Source organism: Myotis daubentonii, chromosome 8 (assembly GCF_963259705.1).
Source record: "Myotis daubentonii chromosome 8, mMyoDau2.1, whole genome shotgun sequence".
Lineage (NCBI taxonomy): Eukaryota > Metazoa > Chordata > Mammalia > Chiroptera > Vespertilionidae > Myotis > Myotis daubentonii.
In genome coordinates, this window is record NC_081847.1 from 40,760,602 (window position 1) to 40,785,857 (window position 25,256).

Here is a 25,256-nt window from a genome sequence, read left to right on the forward strand (position 1 = left end):
TCTAACTACTCTCAAAGCTACTATTTAGCCTACAAATGCCTCCTTCAGTTTGTTAAAAATATGTCCTGGCCGTTTTTGTTCATTGGTTACAGCATCAGCCACAGACCAAAGGGTTGTGGGTTCAATTCCCCTTGGTACCTGGGTTGCAGGTTCAATCCCCAGCCCAGGTTGGGGGCATGCAGGAGGCAACCAATCATTCTGTCTCTTCACCTCCCTCTCTTTCTTTCTCTCTCCCCCCAACCTTCCACTCTCTCTAAAAAAATTTCAATGGAAAAAAAAACCTTCAGTGAGGATTAAATAATAATAATAATTTGCATAACTTAACTTCTAACAATAAATTTGGAAAATGCAATAAGCTTTAATGACTAGATGATACAATTTTGCTTTTTTCTATTTAATAAAAAAATTACTTATTCCTTAAGTAGTATTTCAGAACACAAATAATATTTTTAAAGTTTTATAACAGATTCACATTTAATAATTCTCTTATTTTCTCTAGATAACATTCCGAAAAAATCTTTTTGTTCTCTTTGAAAACATATACACATGAAAGTTTGAGGCTTGACAGCCAGCATTACTGGTACCCCTGTTAATGCTAAATGAGTTAGCATAAACATGTAAATCCCCCTTTATAGATGCCTGGCTATTCCTTTATCCGAGACCAAGCTATAATCTGCAAAGATAAGTGAGATCTATGTTCCTGACTTGCTTCGCATGTAAATTCTTTCGAATAGATAAGCTCTTGATAAGTATTCCTTCTCTGAAAGATCAAAGATCATTCTTCAAACACCAGGTTGCTCTCCTATCTCCATCTCTCCTCAGATGTCTACTGTATATTTCCCCCTTTGCTAATGTTCTCTAAATAGTACCAAACTAATGAATGCTGACATTCTTCATACTACTTTGATGGCATCCTGTGGTGACAATGCAACAACAGGAGTATCATGAAACCAAGCAACATGGTCTCCATGTTTACTTCCTGACAGAGACTCAATTACTCAGCATGTGTTGGGAACTATTACACATGCATACACTCACTGAGTAATCACACATACCACCATGCTAGCCAGTACCCATGGCCAAGAAGACTTGAAAATTTATCTAGTGAAGATGAGGAGGTGATGACAGTTAATCCAATCAATCACTAAATAGAAAACTTTCAAAGAAATCCATAGTTGCTAATATCTCAACTCAACTGGTTCTGAAAAGGTCCATTATGATGAAAGCTTCTTCCAGGATGAACAATGCATCAGGCAGCCTTAGCTCTAAATTTTTAACAGACAGAAGCTGGTTATAAGTAAAGAGTAGCAAATAAACAAAAGAAGAAAAAGATGATTTTGTAAAAGAAATAGATTAAATGTACATTCATGCACAAAGCAACTGCTGTGTATTATGTATAACTAGAGGCTTGGTGTTCAAATTCGTGGATGGGTGGGGTCCCTCAGGGTTCCTGCAGGAATTGGGCCCCAGCTCACGCCCCCAGCCTCGCAGCCCCACCTGGCACCCCGACATGGCCTGGCATCACCCCCTCACCTGCTCCACCATCCCGCCTACAGGGTGAAAGACTGGGGTTGGGCCCCCCTGCCGCTGCTGCTAATCACCCTCTGCAAGGCGATTGATAGGGGCCAGGCCCCCCACCTCCCTCAGCACCTGGAAACTGGGCGGCGGCCGTGCCCCCCACCTCCACTGCTGCTGGTCACCGTCTGCAGGAGGATCAGGCCCCTGCTCACACCCACCTTGGCCTGGCACCACCGCTCACCTGTTCCACCATCCCGCCATGGTCCCGCTCTCATCGGGACCCATTGGGGCCAGAAGCACCTCCACTGTCACCTGCTGACAGTGCCATGTCGCCGATGCCCACCATGTTCTGTGCCACACCCAGGTGGTCAGTGCATGTTATAGCAAGCAGTCGAACTCCTGGTGGAACTCCCGTTCAAACAATTTGCATATTAGGCTTTTATTATATAGAATATTTATAGAATGGCATAATTTGTATGTGTTAACATAATTCAAATTATCTGATATATGAATAATTCATGTGAATGTAATATTTATTAATATTATTAACATATAACATTAATTGAATGTGAATTATGTGCCAGGCACAGTGCTAATCAATTAGTAAACATGTTCATTTTATCCTTTCTGCTCTATAAATTGCTATAAATATTATGTTTTTAAGGGTGTAAACAACTTCAACAAGAGTAAAAATCTGTCTAAATTATGGAGGCAAACCATAATTCCCATAAAGACACTTATAACTTGTTTGATCCCATATCACCAACACTTAATGTAAATAATGCCTAACAGATACATGTTAAGAACCTACAGAAGGCAGACAAGTAGATGGGAGCGGGGAAAGTGAGATAGTATCCAAGTGGGAAGAGAATAGAGTGTATATAAAACTCATGGAAAGACAGGATCCTGACCCTCAAGTAACCTACAGTTCATTCAACAATCAAAGCACCTCAGCAGGTGTGATAACTTGCTAACTATTATGACAACAGTAGAGGCCCAGTGCACGAAATTCATGCACGGGTAGGGTCCCTACGACTGGCCAGCAATCATGGCCAATCAGGTTCCCCTCCTCCCCGCCTCCTCCTTCCCTTGCCACCCGGGCACTGACACCATGCGGTTCCCCCCTCCTTCCCACCTCCCCCTTTCTTCGCTCCCTCAATGCCCCACTGCCACCACTGGTCGCCTGCATGTTCCGTGCTGTTCTCTGGTGGTCAGCGCACCTCATAGCAAGTGATCAAACTCCCGTTCTCCTGGTCGAACTCCCGAGGGAACACTTTGCATATTAGTCTTTTATATATATAGATATGCCTCAAGCACAGATGATAAATTAGAGAGGCAGTCAAAGTAGCCTTGAAGATTCAGAAGAGCTCCCAGAAGAGGTGGAATTAGGTGAGTTTTGAAAGCAGCAGGGGTTAAAGAAGAAGGATGTGGTCCAGGGTCCAACGTTGTAAAGGATCAAGCAGTACAAAGGCCAAAGCATGTCAATGTGACATGTAACTGGCAATTTTAATGTGGAGTTTTTGGAGAGTGCTGTGCAAAAAAGCCAGATGGTAGGTAGTACATTATATAGAGAATGTGGTAAGAGAAAATTTGGTTGTGTAAAGGAAAGAACAAAATGTGGATGAAGGTTGGTCTGGTGTATGTGTTTAATTTGAAGATGGAAGAGACTTGAGATATTTAAATGCTGAAGGGCCAATAGAGAAGGGATGTTTGGTGATTCAGGAGAGAAAAGGGGAAGAGACTTATGGAGAACAAACCCAATTCCAGGAGGTAGGAGGATGAAAATAACAGAGATGATACCAGCAAAGCAGACTTAATGATTAAAGGATCAAGTTGGCTTCAAAGGAAGTTTCTGTAGAATAGTGGTATGAGGTGTGTGTGTGTGTGTGTGTGTGTGTGTGTGTGTGTGTGTAAAAACAAATGTCAAAGGGGTGTGTAATAGTTATAATAATGCAGCAATTGAGTGGTGGAGGCAGGGTTTGTCCATGGAAACACTGCTGAACATGAAGTTAAGAGATGGAGGGTTTCTCCATTTCCTAGTTGTATTGACAATCATTTGACCTCAACCTCAGTATTACTGACTTTTAAATGGAGTGCTTGAAGTTTTTATGTAAAATGACATGTCTGAAAGCACAGAAACTAGCTCACAGAAAATACTTAGTAAATTTTAGTTTAACCTTTCCTAAAACAATACACTATCAATAATAATAATAATAATAATAATAATAATAATAATAATCAGTGAGAATTTATAATCCAAGTTAAGAGAAACCAGAAGACAGAGGAAGAGTATGCAACTGTTAAAGGTTGGTCTCTTGGATGCAGAGTGGAGCTGGAGGGGCAGATGAAGAAAAACAAAGCAGGAACGGTGATGATGGGCATTAGAAAAGCATTTTTAGAAAATATATATGAAGGTACATTGACAAAAATCAAAATTTAATTTGGTAACATAAAAAGTGTTTAACAGTCATTGAGGGACTTTTTGTGGTGTTTTTTGTTGTTATTGTTTTATTGACGAGAGAGAGAGAGAGAGAGAGAGAGAGAGAGAGAGAGAGACCATGTGAGAGAGAACCATTGCCTCCTTTGGGGATTGTACCCAAAACCTAGGTCTGTGCCCTGACTGGGAATCAAACTAACCACCTTTCGGTGTATGGAACAGGGCTCCAACCAATTGAGCCACACCAACCAGGGCAGAACTTTTTGCTACAATCTGCTTACATGCATAAAATTTGAGAGAACTGCAGAAATGTGTTGGAGTCTCAACTTATGTATTTGCTTTGTGTAGTCTCACAATTATCCAACATTTTAATAAATAGAAATGTCACTACAATTTCTTAAAAAGGAAAATTCCGTTCCCTGCATTATTACATATTTACACATATCCAAACATGCCTTGAAAGGAAAAACAAGCATTTGACATAAACTCATCACATTATTATTAGAAGGGTACTAGTCAGAGTGCTAACAATTTTCAGCAGTAGGAGATGGGGATGGGAGAGACGGTAGGGACAAAACAGGACAGTATCAAAGTATTTTACATTAACAACGTTATCAACCACCTCAGATTCCAAACAAGTTCTTCAATCTTAAAAATTAAGCAGCTGAGAGACCACTGCTCCAACTGTTTCAATTACCAGCGCGTTATAATATGTGGAATTTGAAACTATCTCTGAGGTTCTTGAACAAATGTGAGAAATATAAGATTATGATTTCAGAGGCTAAAAATCGCCATCTTTATAAATGTGTAATACAGAGCACTGACTGGCCATAAGGTCAAAGGGTGCTGCTGTCTACATGTTTCACTTATATGCTGAATGGAGACACTCCAGGGCCTTCACATTCTTCTTGGAATTTTCTGGCTTAGTATACGTGTCTCCTCATTGTCTCATCTATAGTTAATTAGCAGCAGTCTCCACTGATGCCATAAAAAAAGAACCTGAGAAAATTCAGGTGTCATTTCCCAACTACAAAGGCAAGCTGTTAAAATATTCTACAGAACATATAAAGTATGAACTGTGGTTACTAAATGATTCTGAAAAGAAAGAAATTAAGGGTTTCATTTCCTCCCTTTACACTTTACCAAGAAACTGAAAATTCAGTTTAGCACTTTTAAGAATCTCCTAATCCCTCAAACTTCTTATCCTCTAAGATCCTCTCCAACAAGCACACATACTCGAAAGCAATGTCACATATGAATAGTTCAAATCTATCAAGTTAACCAAAGCAACATTTTATGTCTGTCAAAGAAGAGTAATTTTCCCAGATTCTCTACCAAATGTAAAGGCATGGTGTGTCTCAACTTAACCTATCAAACTTTAACCTTCAGAAAACCAAATCATTGGTAATATCTAACTATCCCAATGTTGATAAAGTTCCGTAAAATAAAGCTTGTTTATAAAGGCACTGAGTCACTTAAATAAAAAGCAGTATGTTTCACTTCTTCAGCTATATAAATATAGACTTGTGTATATAAAAACAAGCATCATCCCACATCCATATATTTATATATGGCATGGGCATATGAGCAGGATCGATGATGTTTATAGATGTCTACACGTATTTATATAGAGATGAGATATACATAGACTCCCAAGCAAAATTTTCGTTGTTTTTAAATTCTCTGATTTTTGTTGGTAACAGTTATTTCTTGTTAACCACACAGTAAATATGAAACTATCACATTATGTAAACCATGCAAAGCTGATTGAGTTACATTTTCCCCTGAAAATCCTATTCTCAGAATTTATAAATGAAGCCACTTGAGAACAGGAACATGCAGCTTTAGTTATGAGCAAAGAACTGGTTAAAGAAAATTGGATCATAAGAAAAAGCAATAAGTAGGTTAAAGGAATAACAGAGGAAAGCCTGTCATTCAATAGGCACAAATCATAATTTTCTGAGGTCGCTCTGAGTTTTATTCCTATTACTAGTTAACCATAAAAGTTAGTAAAAGAGATTTAATTCTGAAATAACTGTGCTCCTTGAGCCACTATAAATTTGTGCCATTTCTTCATCTGGCCTATTCTTCACAATTCAGAGTCTAATTAGCCAGTTTGTGAAATATTGAGGCCTTGGATTCTTTTCTTTTGCTCAAATTTGTTATTTGGCTTCTGCACTGTGTCACAGTGACAAGGCAGAGAGGGTCAGAAAAATGGTGACACTCCTATCAATCAGCATTGCTACTTAACTAGGAATTCTAGAAGCCAGTTTATTTGGAGAGATTGAAACAGCTGGTTAACAGTTTTCCCCATGAAACAAAAATAAATGGAATTATCATTCCCTAACAATAGATTATAACATCATGTAAAAATTATGACAAATCAGACTCAAGCACAAGAGCAGTATTTTTAGTATGGAAATAACTTTCTTGAAACAGTTGAAACAGTTACAGTAATAAAGAAATAATGAACTTAACTCATTACCTTAAAAGCATGTTATGTAAATGTTATCTTCCAGCTTCTAATAAAGAATAATATTTTGATTTACATTTCATGCACTGCAGTGACCTTAAATATCGCTGTCAATAAGCATCCTTACTGCTTTGAAAAACAAAAATTAAGCTTAAATTTTATAACATAAAACCTCCTTTATCCCACATGTCTTCTCCCTTCCCAGTCCACCAAGAAAACCATACCAGAATGGTTGGCTTACTCCCATCTCTACTTATTTCCCCAGCTTTCCCACTGAGAGTTCACTGATGAAGACCATGTGCCTTTTGCTAGTCCATCCACCACTGCCCTAAAAGATACAGGTTATTTTAACAACCCTTTACCCTTGATAACGTGTGACATACACACCACTTATAAGATACAATTAGGTTCATGACAATGAACATCTAGATAGAAAAAAAATTAAGATATGAGGCATTAGGATATTATCATCCTTCTAAAGTCTTATTTTAAAAGAACTTTCTAGAAAACTAACTAGTGGAAGATTGCTGCCCTCCTGGACCAATATGGCTGGATGAGTAGCTTAAGCAACACATATCTACAGTTCTCTGGTGTGGATTTAAGAAGCATCCAAAGCAGTGAAATGAAAACAGCTACCAAAGCCACAGTGGGGGAAACAAAGGGAAACGTTTGGGTTCTTAGAGCCTTCAGGGATAATATGGAGGAAGTCCCAGCAGGCTGATTTTTAGAAAGTAGGAAAAAAAAACAGAAAGTGAAACAACTGAGGCTGCCAAAGTGATTATGATAAGAACAGGAAAGGCTAAGTCCCTCTTGTTCCACTAGCTTTCCAGTCTTCCTCTAGTGCCTCCCATTGGCAGAAGTTAACATGGATAGCTGGAAAGGACTAACCCGTAGGTTGCCCAGCATCACAAAGGAATATAGAAGGGTGAGTTTGGAACTGCTAACTTTCAACATAACTAATGTCAACTATTAAAAAAAAAAACCCACAAAGGGAGAAAAAAATCTACAGATTAAAATAAAAAGATGGATATGCTCTCATGATTCAAAGGGAACCAGATTTTAAAAATCATTTCCACCCTACAACAAATAAAAGTAAATTTTAGAAAACATTATTTTTGATGGTTATATAAAATAGAGTATCTCTATAAATAGATGCCAATACAAAAGATACAGGAAGAAGTGTAAAAGTAGATGGATGTAATAAGAAATACTGAAAGTAAAGTAAAAATATGTTGACAAAATTAAAATCTGCATAAAGTTGTAGAAAATATGCCAGTATGTAGACAACAAACTTGAAAAGTTCTCTTAGAATATAAGGAAAAAAAACAAAGGAATAATAATAATAAAATAGGGAGTACTGAAGATCAAAAATGGAAATGTAATCTACCACAAAATAACAGCCATCAAGAATCATCAGGCATGAAAAATGACAGAAATATCGTTTTGGTGGAAGAATTTAACATCTTTCTAGGTAAGAAATCCAGTTAAGTAATTTTTTTAAAAATTAAAATAATCCTCATTTTCAAATATTCATTACAAATTTCTCAAAATCACATTTGTTGAGACACACAAAAAATGTAAAACTTTTAAGAAGCAGAAACTATACTGTTTCTTTACTGACCACGCTGCAATAAACAGAAATCAGTTATGAACATTTTAAAGTGCACAGATGATAATCTCTTAGAAATTTAAATGACATTCCCAATAAGATCTTATAGTAAGAGAAAAACAAAACTAGCAATAACTGTTCAGAAACTACGGACAACGAGAATATTACATATCAACAAAACATGGGGTGCAGCCAAATTTATACTCTGACACATTCATAATCTGGGAGAAAAAATAATTTAACAAAAAAGTCAACTCATGGAAAATGACTTCTACAAAATAGACCTAAGAAATCCCCAAAATAATATTTTGGAAATATATTAATAAATTAGAAAACAGAAAAACCAAAATGTTATCTAAATCCAAAAAATAAAATAAAATCAGATTTGACAGAAATCCTCAACTTAAAAAACAAGCAAGTGTAATATGAAAACAAAAAGATTACATAACAAAAATAAAAATTCACTTTCATCTAAAAGTGCATAAATGTTTGAATTGTGTTTGGGCACACACACGACTGTGTATACATAAGACTACTAGGCAATACAATCAAGCATTACAAGGGTTGATTATTAAAAGACAGTTATTTTCACCTTTTCATTTTTTAGTATTTGTATAATGTACCACAATATAAATGTATCTCCTTTAAAAAAACATGTTTTTATTTTTTGAAAAATAGACTGAGGGGAAAGAATTTTTCTGTGCTTTTCATGCCAGACAAAATTTTATTTCACTTACATTTAAAATGACAAACACCATCAGTACTCTAACTGTGTAGGACCATAACTAATGTCAATTATTTTAAAGAAGCTTCTGAAATGTATACTTAAGTATTCATTAAAAATTTTAAAAACACAATTGAAATCAATCTTTAACATCCAGTTTAATAATTTTAATGATTACATTTTTAAAATCCATGCTATTTTTCTGCCTCTACAGAGCAAAAAGACATGTGAGGTCCGGTGATATAAGATTGAGATATAAAAGAAAAATGACTAATCCTCTTTGTAAAATATATAGAACAGGCATCTCATCTACTGGATCATGTCCTGTTGGTCAAGAGGTTTTTTCAACAAGATCCACAGGTATATTACTACTAGTGGTGTTTACCAATAACTACTGGAATAATAAAATCTTATATTTGTGCTGAGTGAAATATTCTTCAAGATGCTTTTATGTGCATTATCTAATTCAATTTTTATAAAAACAAACAACTACGAGTTAAGTAGGACAGAAGTAGAAGAATAAGAGATTCTTCAACTGTAATGCTTGCAAGTGTTTTTCTGTCATGTGAATTTAAAGATGCCCTACTAAGCATTTGTAGAGATTCTTCAAATGAGCTTTATGTGGTCAAGAAAACGTTATTGATTAGACTAAATCTAATAAATACATATAAAATAAAAAGGCAACCCCCTTGACCATTACAAATAAAAGCCTATTGATGAAGGACTATTACAAGAATTGTGCTAACCATCTCACAGGCTAGATCTGGCTCAGCTGGATTTCATATACCCCACGCACTACTGTGGTGGTCATTTGGCAACTATAGGCCATAGAATAATTTCCCATCTGGTGTGCTGCTCTGAGTATCCCATTCAAGGACTAGTCTCTAAAAGTTTAAGAATAAAAAGTAACCAAAGCACTGTGAACAATGGTCAATTATCTAATTAGCATTTCAAAAGACAATGATAAAAAGAAATAATACTCTGAGGCCCACAACTCAAATGAACAGCTGTGTGTGACAAGATCAGTTAATTAAGGCTTCAGAACTTTTCCAGCCCATCTCCTTTCACCTTTCTCAGTCCCTGCTTTCTCTTCCTTTTCCTAGGTCTCCCTTCTTTATCTCTTCCTACTTTTCTCTTATCCCATTTTCTCCTCTTTTCTTTCCTCTCTCACTCTATTTCCCCTTAATTGGCTATACAGCCAGCTTTCTTAACTATTATGTCAGATTTAGGTATAGTTTTAAATATCTCTTTTGTTGCCTAAATTAAGTTTTACATGCTATTACTAATTCCAAATCAAGTGAAAGTTACATTTTAAACCTCTACTTTATAAAAACGCACACTTAATTAGCATTGCTTTTTACTTCCATGTAACCTTTAATGATTGATTTCTTTCCTGATGGTCAATGAACCTCTAGAAAGAAAAATATCCTTCTACCCATACTGGAGAATCATCATACTCTAAAGTGAAGATCAGGTAGGTGAAATTTCTCATTTCCTCATTTTACGTTGCTTTTTAGTAATAAAGAAAAGTAAATCTGAGGGCCTTATTTATGGTAGAAATCTAAAATGAATTATCTACTTAATCTTCAATACAACCCTGCAAAATACATATAATTAACCCCATTTCATAGATTAGAAAATTAGGCATGGTGAAGTTAAATAACTTCATTAAGTCATGAAGAATTGAGTTTGGAACCAGCTGTCTTTGAAACCAGAGGCCACAGAGTCCCTACCCTCTGCTACCTCCCTATTAAAATACATGATTAAAAAGGCTAAAACCAGTTAGATTAACAATGAATCCAATTCCCAGACCACTGGCCCAAAGCTTGTACATGTAGTAAACCACCCTCATTCATGGAGATGGAATAAATCAGTTCGTTTCTGCCTTGCCCTGGGTACTGAAACAGCAGTCCAGTGATAGGCTCTCTACATTGAGGCCCATACCAGTTTCATGGAGGAAGAAAGAGAAATGAGAAAAGAGAAAATGAGCTGATGGTTATTATGGATCATCATTATCTGCAAACACACTTCCTTAAAGGTACAGTGAATCCACTGTCAAGACTCCTGAGGCAGAGGTCTTTGTTCTAGGATTTGTGTGTCCTCTGCAGATATTAGTGTTGACATCATGAAGTCATTCATAACATCATTACAGCTATCTTTGTCAACTGGTTATACAATATTGTCGTATGTCATCAGTAGCCCTATTCTGTCTTTGGAGTTCCATGGACTCAACAATGTATCTACCGAGCCACAAAAAGGAAGGAAATGTTTTTCACTTCAGGAAATATAAACAAAATATATAAACAAAAAATACTGCACATATCACACTTGTCTCTCTAAAAAGGGACCTAGCTGGTGGTAAAGCTTACTCTGCCTTCTCATGCTTGGGTTCATTTTATCTATATCTTTTGGGGCCAGATTAGTTGGGTAATTATTTTGTATATGGAAGGCCCCAAGCAATGTTTTATTCTACAGAGGGCCCAGGGATTGTCTATCTGAAGTCTTTGAAGCAAACCTGAGAAAAGGTCTTATGGATTCTGGTGCCCAATTCGCTGTTGTGAGCTGCTTTCAGAATACATGAACAGGCCAAGGTGGGGGCCAGGTCTATGCGTAGAACTAGATCCCAACATTCTTCCGTGGCAGTGTGATTTAACCTCTGTTGAGTCACCAACTCTTCATGAGAGCTTTAGAAACTTCACAGACGCTTGCTTTCCCCCAAAACAAAGATGCACATATACATTGAGAGACTCCTCCCTTCAGGGACCCCAAGTCAAGAACCCTGCTCCAGGCTCAATCCACAAAAATGCTAGATTCAAACTGTTCCAGGGAGTCTCAACACATTATTTCATTGTAGAAGCCCAGGCGAGGTGAAACTGCACACCTCTGAGACAGGTTTCTTATAAACTACAGAATAGAGAAAAAGAGGTGAGGGGGGAAGTAGCTCACCTCAGGCCTGTGTCTCCCTCAGCCAATTAGGTTGCAAAGTCACCAGGGTGGCAACCTCATTCTAATGCTAACCCCTAAGACAGTGCCAATCCCATAACCAACACTACTTTCACATACCCATCTATAAACCTGCAATGGCAGACTTACCACCATCTGGGGGGGGGGGGGGGTGGCAAACAGAGGATCATCTAAATCAGGTGAGCAGAGATTAAGAAGTCTCTTTAACAGCAAGAGAATCTGAATCTCTGTCCTGCAATAAATTCAGAGACTGTTTTCTCTCCAGAAAGAAAACTGGTGAGAAATTGTTCATATGAATACAAACACATTCCTTCAAAGATGGGAAATATTGAGGCAGCAGACAAAAGATTCACATATCTGGTTTTTCTGAGACCTATAAATACCATGGATGGTTGTAATTCATCATCCCTGATAGCTTGGTGCAAATTCAACCAAATGATAGTCCAAACACACAGCAAATGAAAGCATTATTCTTCTCTGAAAGTTCAAGGTACCAGCAAATAAAAAGTACAACGCCGTGCACATCGTAAGCCCTCAATAAATACAGGCTAAGTGAGTGAAATAGAGACACTATTGAACAGAACTTCAATAATGAGAAGTAGAGGTAAGTCTCACTTAAAAATCTATGCAAATGCCCTAGCCAGTTTGGCTCATTGGATAGAGCATCAGCCTCCAGACGGAAGGATCCCAGGTTCGATTCCAGTTCGGGCACATAAAGTGGTTGCAGGCTCCTCCCCTGCCTGGGCCCTGATCAGGGTGCATGCTAGAGGCAACCAATAGGTGTGTCTCTCTCACATTGATGTTTCTCTCTTGTCTTTCCCTCCTCCCTCTTCCACTCTCTCTAAAAATCAATAGAAAAAATACACTTGGGTGAGGATTAAAATATATATATATATATATATATATATATATATATATATATATACACACACACACACACACACACACACATATATACTAGTAAATAAAAAAGAAACTCTAAGGAATTGTTACAATGGCCTCCTCTAAGATTTCCCATTGCCAAGATAAAATTAAAACTGGCAAACAAACAAAAAAAATAAGAAATGTGGGCAAAATATATTTCCTGTTATAAAAATGTTGAGTATAGACACACCCTCAGTGTAAACTAACTGCACTGAGCCTGGACTAATTAAGCTCCCACAGACCACAACCAATTTAGAAGAAAACATAAGTGAGAGCTAAAATATCTGTACCTGCTTGAAGGTAACCTTGAAACTATTTTGCTGAATCTTTAGAAATTTGTTTAAAAAAAATCAAAAGTGTCTGACCATATGATTCTACTTAGCTAAGAGTAAGAGGGTTGAAAAATCTGATATTCAAGACTGCTACTTCTCCTACCACTGCCATTCCAAGAACGAAGAAATATTTTCCCTGTGATATCTAAGATAGGTGTATGTAAAAAATAATTGCAGCCCTAACCGGTTTGGCTCAGTGGATAGAGCGTCGTCCTGTGGACTGAAGGGTCCCTGGTTTGATTTCGGTCAAGGGCATGTACCTTGGTTGCGGGCACATCCCCAGTAGGGGGCGTGCAGGAGGCAGCTGATCGATGTTTCTCTCTCATCGATGTTTCTAACTCTCTATCCCTCTCCCTTCCTCTTTGTAAAAAATCAATAAAATATATTTAAAAAAATAAATAAAAATAAAAAATAATTGTATCGATGGATGGATATTTCTTAGATTTTAGCTTCCTAATGTTTGGTAAGTAAATTGGTATGGGTAAGAAAAACAACTTAATGTAATAAAAAAGAGGTTTAGAACTTTGTTCTGTTACTTAACACATTTAGAACCATCACCATAGTTCAATCCATTCATACCTAGTTCAAAGCCCAGAAGTACCTATAATATGCTATATACTTGTATAGTCAACAAATCTGGAAATATGCTGTAATTGAAACTTTGCTCATAACCAACAACTGTTCTAAAATTATTCATGATTTTTTAATATTCCTAAGTCTAAGATGTACTAAGAGCATATTTTGGACAAGATGTAAAAGCAAAAAATATATAAGCCACAAATTTAGATCTGTACACACTAGTGATCAGAATCCACAGAAACTCAACAACAGCAAAGATATTATAACTGGCTATAGCATCAGTGTTAAAGGAACACTTCTGACCTTCCTACATTTCTCCAAGAAATTTACATCGCTCATTACTGACTGACTTTAAATTCCAAATAAAAGCCTGAATCAGCTGTATGTGATTGTTACTGTTTTCAGTTTCTTCATTTTTCACATTTTTTTTTTGAATTCTGATGTTGAAGCTAAAACCTCTTTCTTGAATATAAACAAAGATAACTTCAGATAGTATGAGGCATTTAAAACTAAATAAATACCTCATTCTTCAGAGACTTGATTTTGTTACTGGTAAAATATTTAGCTCCCCTAAAGACTCTAGAACTAGTTTAAATTTTTCTCAACATCTCAGAAGTAAACAATTCCATCTTTCATTTTTACCATGACATTTCACCCTTACTGAAGTTTAGTGTGAATCATATTAATCCCTAACTTATTTTCGTTTGAGAGAGAGGGGGAGGAGGGAGGAAAGGAGAAAGGAAACGGAGAGAATGAATGAGGTCCTAGCCATGGCTTAACTTATTGTCATCACTAGTTACCACATAACCAAGTTAGTTATACCTCAGATTTCTTTTTTAAATAAAGGGAATAATGTAGTTAGCACTTATTGTTTTTTGGATCAATTTAAATTTTAGATCATTTTAAATCAAGGCCATCCTACCTAGATTTACTTCCTGCTGAGCTAAATCTCTGCAGGGACTCTAGGAGTAAAATTATCACTGACACTAGGAACGAAAAACACTAACAACTTTGAGATGGCTAAGTAACACATTTCTAAAGGGAAGCAAATTGTCAATGTTTACTCTTGAATGTAGAGGAGGAAGAGATTGCCACTAGTACAGAATGCAAGGAGAAGGACATGGGACGTGGTAAACATCTAGAACATCGGGCAGCTATCAACATCGCCATTTCTGCAGAATATTCTGTGACACTCCTTTTGTGGCACATATTCTAGAACCCAGGCTTACAAAAGAACACATCCACAGAGTTACGGGTTGCCAAGCACCCGGGCAGGGAGACTGCTGTTTCTGACATAATACGTTAATTTCTGAAGAACAAAAGGTTCAAACGTGACTACTCCAAGAATAGCAACTGCTCGGCAGCACAGAAAAAGTGAGTAACTGGTTAGGGCAGACTGGTCTGCCAAGAAGAGGCAAAGCTTTCTCAGGAAGATATTAAATAACTTCACACCCCGAACTATACAAAAATTGAACGGAAATTGTGGAGATATGTACAAAGAAAGCAAGCAACAAAGAATGGCGAATAAAACAGGTGATTGGAAGGAGAAAGTCTATTCTGAATCACAACTACGCTGTGCATCTTGGCTCCGGCACTTTAGATTTATTTGCACACTCTTTTTAGAAAGAGTGGGGGTTGGGACTCCAAAGCGGATGAAAAGAGTTATTTATGAACAGACGGGACACCAGGATGGGGTGGTAAGAAAGCTATGGAGGAGTGTCTGGACTTGTGGATAAAGGAAGAAGCAGACATATGGGGAAATCTATATAGAAGAAACAGAGAGAGTGAAGAAGAGGCTAAAACAGGCAGATGGCTGGACTGTAAAGGAATAGCATTATGCGGGGGCTCTAAAGAAAGGGAGGTGGCCCTGGGAGGGGGACAGATAAGGGGAAAAGAGGGTCAGGAGGTGACTGCTTGGAAAGTGTTTTTAAATCTGCAGAAGTTAAATATGGATAAACATATTTTAAATATATTTAAAAGCCAGGGGGGAACAAAAATGAAATAAAAAAGATAGTCACTTAAAAAATACTCATGAAAATCAGTGTTCAAAATTAACAGCAAACATTTTTTGACAAATGCGTAAAGTTATGACTAAGAAAAACTAAAGATGTAGGGAAGGGCCCACTTGAAATAGACAGTCTACGAAACTACCATTTGATTGCAAATGATGCTCCCTGGTGAAATTTTTTACTGCATTTCTGAGCAGAGTGGGTTATTTAGGGGCCACCAGAGAATCTTCTATCTAAGTCTCTTGTAACACTCATCATGCTGGATAATGAGTATTTGCTTCCAACCCTGTGGGCGGGGACTGTGTCTTATTGATTGTTTCATCCCCATTTTTTAGCAATATGGTTGGCAAAGAGAAAGGATCCAGTAAATAGACAATAGAAAAAAAGAGAACAATAAAAAGTTACTTTCTGAGGCCCAACAAAGGTGGCAAAGAATGAAGCATTCCAAGTCCAGTTTAGATATATGCACATACATACATTATGCATGAATATATTAGGATAATTTGTCTACTAATATGGCCACTACTAATATGTGACTAGTAATATAGAGCTAATATTTATCAACTTGCTATGATCAATAATCAACATATTAATAAACAGTGTTTTCCTGTCATTTATGTGAATGACTCCAATCCTCATCAGATGACTTGGAATATCAATAAAGCCCTGAAAAATTAGAAATCATATTTGGGTGTGTTCTACTTTCCAAGATTTCCAATAGAGGTTCATTAATGTTAAAGAAAAAAAAAAACCTTCTGAGACAACTAATACAAACACCCTTTGCTTAGTCTGATAAACATCAGCCATGACCAATCAATACTATATGCAAACACTGAGAACATAATAACATGGCATATCTGCTTAGAAAATAAATTTTTAGTTCTACTCCTTGTTTAAATAGAACTTGCTTAGGACAAAAACAACGCCTAAATTTTATTCTTTTTAATAGAGTCTGCTCCCCTGATTGATTTCAAAGATGGACTTACTCCATTAATAAATTCATACAAATAAGAAATTAGTAGTAAGCACAGGAAGTGGGCCTTTTATTTTTCAGCCATACAAGATCTACAAACTAAGCTGACAATATTTTTTTTTCAATCACTCACTTCATGAAGCGAGTATTCAATAAACAATTGTCAATTCTAATGATGTGGTTACAGATGGATTAAGGAGCTAAAATTCATCGCCATCACATTCTTATCAAAGCACCATGGCTAGACTTCAGATCCTAAACTTCAGGTGCCGTCCACTAATCACACCAGCTTCTCAGGGCCTGGTTGGGGGGGGTGGGGGGGCGCTTACCTGATCTTCCAAATTAAAGGAAGAATAAAAAAGGAGCTAATTTCTTTGGGAAGGCTAGTGGCCAAGCAAGACTGAAAAACAAAGGAAGATAGAAAACCATAATGTGACCACCTCTGACAAGTGCTGCTGGACATAAACATATGAAGATTTGTCCAATTCTCTCATTAGTTTGATATATTTAGAATATACTGAATGGAGAGATCAGGGCACTGCAAAGTCAATCACACTGCAAGCTGGTAGAAGAAACAATGCCAGCATAGAGTGGAAGTCCTATCTGACCCTAAGGTTCCGTGATTCCGTTTATGTACTCTATGTTCTACTTGTAAAAGGCAACTACGGTCCCCTTCTCCTTGAAAAAGTCCACAGAAATGGCATGACTATCTGGTCTTTTTTCACATACTAGTAGCATGAGTGCCAAATTCTAATTTAGGTTCCATCCACAATAACCATTGAGAGTCTCTAAAATTCATGTGCCTTTACTTCCCTATCTGTAAAATGGGGATACAATAACTGCCTTTTAATAGAGATGTAGATAAAGATAAAATATGGGAAAATGGGAAATCATGAAGCCCATACAGTGCTATAAGTATTGCCATTTTTTTCCTTGTATGTTGCTCCCCATCCTGCCTGCCCACTTGTCTACCAAGTGGCACAGTTGAACAAGATGTGATGAAAAACGAAACGAAATACCAGGACCACATGTCTAACTATATTTAATAGATTTCATTTTCTAAAATAAAACAAGAAACACCCTGATTAAAGTCTGCCCATCAACAACCTCAAAAAAAAAAAAGCTGCACACTGAACCAGCCTCCCCAGAGAGCGAACTGCTGCAGGGCAGGCGACCCCCCATCATTATTAAATGCAGGCACAGGTAAAGCACTCTGGCTTCTATCAAAGGCACATCAAAGAGCAAATATGTACCCTCACATGTTTAGAATTGCTATAAAACCTGAAAATGCAAGATCAATGCAACAGACCACAGGGACCCATAAAGCCCAGAGGAAACCAGGGAGGGCAGGGGTCTACCTACTTAATGTGATCCTGAGAAGGTGCGTTCTCTGGGCACACAGCTGGGCCCCATTAGAAACTTGCCAGCTGCTCTTAAGATCACCTAGCAGCCTGGGCCCCCAAAAGCTGCAAGTCTGAGCTGGAAATGCACGAAAAAGTATCTTCAAAGATAAGTTTCTAGACCCTTATTGACTTTTTCACAAACATTTAGCCACAAGGTAACTATGAATTTCCATGAAATGTCTAGGACTCATCCAAACACAAGAACAGAGCAAGTATAATATTTTAAATGATGACCATTAAAAAAAATCCCTTCTGGTTCTAGCTGGTTTGGCTCAGTGGATAGAGCGTCAGCCGGTGGACTAAAGGGTCCTAGGTTCAATTCTGGTCAAGGGCACATGCCCGGGTTGCGGGCTCAATGCCCAGTAAGGGGTGTGCAGGAGGCAGCCAATCAATGATTCTCTCTCATCATTGATGTTTCTATCTCTCTCTCCCTTTCCTTTCCTCTCTGAAATCAATAAAAATATAAAATAAATAAACATAAATAAATAATAAATATCTCTTCTGATAGTCCAAGTGAGATATAAGACTATTCTTTTCATCATCATATTGTTATCTTCTTACCCAATGTTCCTCCACTTCTCAATGTCTTGTGTCTTCTTCATTCCTTTGTTCTTTCCTTTAACAAAATCTTTGCTGGGTACCTACTCTGTGCCAGGCATTGAGGATGCATTCATGTTCAAGACCTGGACTTCATGGAACTTAGAGAAGGGTGTGAGGGGGAGGACAGAGAGAGACACACAATAAATGACTGCACAAACACTATGGATGCTTTTCTGGAAGGAGACACATAATTGAGGAAGTGGCAGTACCTCCATGAATGGGATGGTGAAATTGGCAATGCACTCTAGGCCTCTCCCTCCCCTCCTCGGGGAAAGAGAAAGCTTAGGTTTCTAAACACGAGAATGTCTACCCAGATTCCCCCACTGTTTGACAGAGTAAAACAGAACAGTGCAGGAGTTGAGACTTAAAAGTTAGGAACTGCCATATTTCCTTCCCACAGCACTACTGCTTCCTGTGTAAGCCAATCAGGACTCTGCTCAAGTGAAATTTAAATTTCAGTTTAAAGGCCCTATCATATCTATAGCTTTTAGAACATCACGTTGTAGACCTTAAATGCATATTATTAAGTAAAAGAAGCCAATCTAAAAAGGCTACATACTGTATGATTCCAACTATATGACATTCTGAAAAAGTCATAACTATGAAGACAATAAAAAGAGCAGTGGTTGCTAGTAGGGAAGGTGTGGGAGGGGAGTGAGAGGATGCAGAGCACAGACGATTTTTAGGGCAGAGAAAATACTCTATATGATATTACAATGAGGGATATGCTTCATTGCATTTTTGTCCAAATCCACAGAACATGCATCACCAAGAGAGCACCCTACTGTAAATTATAGGCTTGGTTGATTGTAATTAGGTTCATCCTCAGTAACCAAGGTACCTCTCTGGTGAGTGATGGTGTGGGAGACTGTGCATGTGTTGAAAGTGAGGTATATGGGAACTCTCTGTAGCTTCTCCTGAATTTTGCATGAACCTAAAATTGCTCTAAAAAATTAAATCCTTTTCTAAAATATATTTTTTTATTTATTTCAGAGAGGAAGGGAAAGGGAGCGATAGAAACATCAATGATGAGAGAGAATCATTGATCGGCTGCCTCCTGTACACCCCCTACTGAGGATTAAGCCCACAACCGAGGTATGTGCCCTTGACCAGAATCCAACCCGGAAACCTTCAGTCCATAGACTAATGCTCTATCCACTGACCCAAACTGGCTAGGGCAAAAAATTAAATCTTAAAAAAACACACAATACTTTATATTCTGCTATGTTCCTGTGAGAATGTAAACATAATCACACAGTGGTGGACGAGTGAAAGAAAACTAACAGTGAGCACCTACTTAGGCCCATCTGGTGCATCTCATGCCTTCGCACAAGCAATGTGCACAGGAATCCTTATCATCTCTGTACAGATGAGAAAACAGAGGTTCTGTTGCTTCTCTCATTCTGGCTATGCAATGGGGTTATCGTCTGCATTGAGACTACCAATGACACTACACTTCATGAGAAACTGTGTTCCTAGTAATCTGCTAAGTATAGTCTCACAGCATTTCAGGGCTGATGCTCTATTTCTCAACTTCAGTGTGATCCTTAGTGGTGTTAGTGAAGTCGTGAGTTAGCAAATTCTGACAGTGGCCTCAGCATATAAAGATATGATGTTCTGCCACAAATTGTCAAGGTGGGAAGACCTTAGCAATCTGTGATGAACCTAAGTTCTAAGCAAAGATGGGGGAAAAATAAGTGTAGAATCCAATCTTGTTTTAGTTAAGATACAGGTGAGAGAAAGGAGAGAAAAATATGTAACCATAAATTTTCAAAATTGCCTTATTAGAAACAAAAATAGTACACATTCTTTTTTCAGATTATTCTAAGAAATTAGGAAAAGTAAAATGCTACTAAACCTTAAAAAATAGTATTCTTATTCCTCTCATTGTCTGTGAGCCCTACTAGATCAATTGAAACGTAGCAATAAAATATTTCTCTGGGAGGCAAATCTTAAAACAGAGAGCAAAATCATCTCTTTTTTGCTAAGAGGTGCACACTAATTGAAGCAGAAGTAAAATTCAGAATAGAGAAGAAATAAAAATACTAAGTTATGCCTTGGTCCAATTAATAGAAGCAAGTTAAACAAATTATCAGTTCAAGGCATTCTATGACTTTCAACATTAAAATCAGAAAGAAAATGGCTATAAAACAACATGCACCTGGTCTTGATAGTAGAATCTACAGCAAGTTTAAGAAAGTAATATTCTACATCTGGAAATGATCCAATGACAAATGAGAACAAACCAGTAAATCCATAAAAGTATCTTAGTAAAGCTTTTATTTAAAAAAAATGTGTTTCCACTTTCTCAATCTAAGATACATTCTACATAAAACAATACTTCATACTTTTTAGCAGACTAATCTGGCCCCAATGTAAAATACTAAAGTAGCATTATTGTTCATTATTCATGTTTCAAGTAGTCCCTCGACTTCAAAATTATAAAGCCTTCATTAGCAAATACATAGAAGCAATATCAATACTAATATTTTGTTATGTTTTTCATATCATGATCTTTAAGGGCCTCAGAGAACATTTAAACTGTTAATAAGTCCATTTTTTTTCCTGCTGTGAAATACAGAAAAAAATATTACCCTTAAAAGAATTCTAGAAATTCAATTCCTCCAATATTCAAAAGTGAATTTATATATAATAACAGAAGTGTGGGGGACAAGGGCGGGGAGTAAACAGTAAGCTCTTAAAACCTCGTTTCAGCTTCAGGCCATAAAACCGTAGCTCTATAGAAAAACAATCTACAAAAGAACAGAACTATAGTGAATATAATTACATTAACCTAGTGCCACCCTAAACATATAAAGACTTTCAAAAACTAGTGACTCTGCAAAAGCATAATTGCGGTCAACACAAAGAATTATTCAGAAATAAGAATCAGAAAATAGAAAATGTATAGTCATTAGACTGCTGCCCCAACAAACAAGACATTATGACAGAATGATATATTGAAGTCATATTATGGAACTGCCACAAGACAGACTGCCAAGGACTGAGGATATAAATAATAAATAAACATTTTAAAATTGCTAAGGAATCTACATTTCGAGTTATGTTGTTGATACAACTGAATACATTTGGACAAGGAACATGCTTTCTTTGTGTATCCCATCATACTTTTAAAACTACTTCCAGTTTCTGACTTGAAAACCCTTAAGAAAAAGCTCAGTATTATGGTATCAATCTTTGCAAAAAATTGAAAAAAAGTGCTCTAGCATTTTGGCCACACTGCCTTCCTTTCTCAACTGTTTCTTCCCCTTTTGCCTAGGATTTTAAATTATGCACTGTCAATAACAGGAGATTCTCATTCTCATAAAACAGAAAAAGTTTGTGTGCATGCATATGTGTGTGTTAAACAGGGAGTCTTTAAGTTAATTGCAGTGGCCAAGGACGTTAAGCATTGTTTAAAGTTCTCATAATTTAGAAGCTGTTTTTTTTTGGAGAGGCTGGTGAGTTATCCAGGTAAGATTATCCTGATGATGGGCTCTCACTAGCTAGTCTAGGTTTAGAGTCTATACATATGTCTTTAGTTCAAATCAAGAGGGGGGAAAAAAGGGCAAAAGTGTTAGGAGTGACTGTGTAGGGGGTTTTTGCCACTTGCTCATTTGATTTGCATCATTAGTAAACAAGTATGCTGTCATTTGCCTCTACTTTGCCTCACAGAAGTCTGCAATATAATCAATGTAAAATGCATTCTTGAGGGTTTTCCAGCCCATCCACAATAATATTGAACGTAGCTCTAAAAGTATAAGCCACCAGCCCCACCTCCCCAAAGGACAACCTAAACAAAGTAAGTCTTGATGATGCTCCTAGACCTTCTCAATGGTTGGGGATGTTTTTCCTATCCAATAGGATCCTTTCAAGGGCCTCTTTTCAAATTAAAGATTATCTTTACTCTTTGCATATATTAAAACATGTCTTAACAAAGAGGTCTAAATATAATCCCATAGATGATGCCTGAGTCAGGAGTTTATACAGTAGGAAAGTTTTTAAAGGATTTCTTTGGTTTCTGGAAGGGATCCCAGATTAGGGTGACAAACTGTCCATATTCACCCAAGACGTACAGAGTTGATCATGCTACTGATGTACCAGTACATTAACCTAAATACTAAATTGAAAGTGAAACCATTGAACAATTACAGCAATGTGAGGCATATCTTATGCAGTGATCCTTCAACAAACAGATACAAAGATGGAGAACAAATCTGTTTTCACCTCCTCTAGATGGTTATATCTAAGAACATTATCGGAATATTTTATAGGTTAAAATGGAAGAATGAAGGCTTGTTTTTTTCCTGACAGGAGCTCTCCAGGCTCAGAAGCCCATTTCATACAGCATTCAGACACAGGAAGCAAATATCCACATAATAATTGAGCTTAGAAATGAGAGGGCACTTCTAGTTTCAGCAATATGGAGGTCAGAGATAATTCAGTCTATCTCAAAAAAAGAAGAAGACATAAAAATACTGAATAAAATGTAACAATGAAAAAAAGTTTAAATACATACCCAAACTCATTTTCCCAGAGAGAATTCAAAACCAGAGTGGAAAACACATAACTGGAAACATTAGCAGATCTGTTGGCCCTAAGGGATAAGGGCTGGAGTTTTAATGCCCACACAGGGATAGGTCCTAAGACTTCTGCACAAAGCCAAGGATCTAAAAAAGATACTGACACCAAGTCATTGATTCAGGGAAGTGGAAAGGATGCACGGTTCTGGCTAGGACTCTGGTGGGCAAAAAGAGAATTGCCTGTGAGTAACCAACCCTCTAAATATTTTCCATATGCAGTTGAAGATTCTAAATTTATATTTATACTATTTGCCTAGTTTGGGAATACCAAGCCATTAATGTAAAAACTGATCCCAGACCAATGAAACTTTTGGGAAACTGGCCGAAGCTAACGAAACTAGTTTGTAAGAATTCTCCCATAACCCAGAGCTCATGGGACTTCCACAGAAAATGAACACCCCAGATGAAGATGAGCTCGCAATGAACAATTAGAAACATATGCAAAGCGATTTACTATGGAAGAGTGAATAGACAAAGGAAGATTAGCACTCCAAGATCTTGACAAATACACCAATTTGAAAGAGACTAAAAAGATAAATATATTTAAAATGTCAATTGAGATAAAAGAATAAAAAAATCACAATGAAAGGATAAGTTTGAAATGAAACCAAATAGAACATTGACAAATTAAAAATATGGCTATTGAAATTTAAAAAACAGAACTTGGGTTAAACAACAGATTAGACCCAATAAAAGCTAATTTAACTGAAATACAGAATAGAAGACATTATGCAGAAATCAGTCATCAATGAATACTTCTATTATGCATTGTGTGTCCATGCTTCATGAGTCACTCTTATAAACACTTGCTATATATTATTAAACAAAACAAAGACTTTGATCCTAGTAGAGTTTATATTCTAGAGGATAAAACAGAGATAAAAAAGAGTGAAAATACAAAACAGATATAAAGGGACACAGTATAGAATGAAAAGTTCTAAAACCTTCCAAGCAGAGGTCCATAAAGAAAACAGAGAGAATGAGGAAGAGGCAATATACAAATTGTCAGTTGAGAAGTTTTCAGAATTTTTGAAAGAAACATAATCAGCATATTTAAGAAGCAAAATAAATAAATTTAAAAATAGCAGCAGACATATCACAGTAAATCTGTAGAAGCCCAAAAACAGAGAACACCTTAAAAAAAAAAGCATGGGATTTCTCCCCACTTAATAATTATGATAGTTTGTCTAATATAATAATAAATGGGCCTTGGCTGGGGTTGTTAGTGTCATCCGCACATGAAATGGTCTGGGGTTTGATTCCAAGTCAGGACACATACCCGGGTTGCGGGTTTGATCCCTGGTAGGGGTGCATCTGTGAGGCAACCAATCGATGTTTCTCTCTCACACTGATGTCTCTCTCTCTGTCTTCCTGCCCCCTCCCCCTCTGGAGTTAATAAAAAAACATATCCTCCAGAGAGGATTAAAAAATAAAAGAGTAAATGGATGCTCAATATCTGCCCAATGCAATTAAGTTTAACTCATCAACTTGATGACATCTATTTTGATTGATTACAAACATCTTTACTAATTTGCAGGTCTTCATTAGTATATGTAATTGATTGGGGGAGCAGGGTAATTTGTATTATCTGATACCATGCCCCTAGTTTGCCTAATCATGAGTTTAACCATATTTTCTGAGGAATTATAAAAGCCATGATTACTACATCTTTGCAGCAAGTTAGAGAAATTCCTTGCATATGAATTTACTATTCTTCATATATAGTAACTCAACAAATGTGTCTCTATTCCACAATCATTAAGTCTGAGGCATATAAAAGTCTCACAATTGAGAAAGCAAATGAAAGGGTACAACTTCTCTTTCATGTACATCTATTTTATCAGTAAACCAGTGTTTTGTGTTTCAAGATTTCCTCTATGTCCACAGAACTTCATTCATCCTTTTCACTTCAAAAATTTAATCACATACTATTCCTTTGAAAGACTATGCCTATATTCATTTTGTTCAAATTACTTTAACAAAAAAGTATAATATAGAAAAAGAATATATTTTAAGAATAAGACCTCCAACATTGCTGATTTCATGAGTGCTTGTGTGTAGTTGTGCAGAAAATGTATCCCTTCATATAGTGAACTCCATACATTATTTGCAGACCAATGAATTTGAA

General features: G+C 36.9%; 1 protein-coding gene across 13 annotated transcripts in view; it reads right to left on the bottom strand.

Moving 5' to 3' along the window:
• Positions 1-25,256, bottom strand: part of TCF4 (transcription factor 4) — a 345,768-nt gene that overhangs the window by 268,868 nt on the left and 51,644 nt on the right. The window lies entirely within an intron of this gene.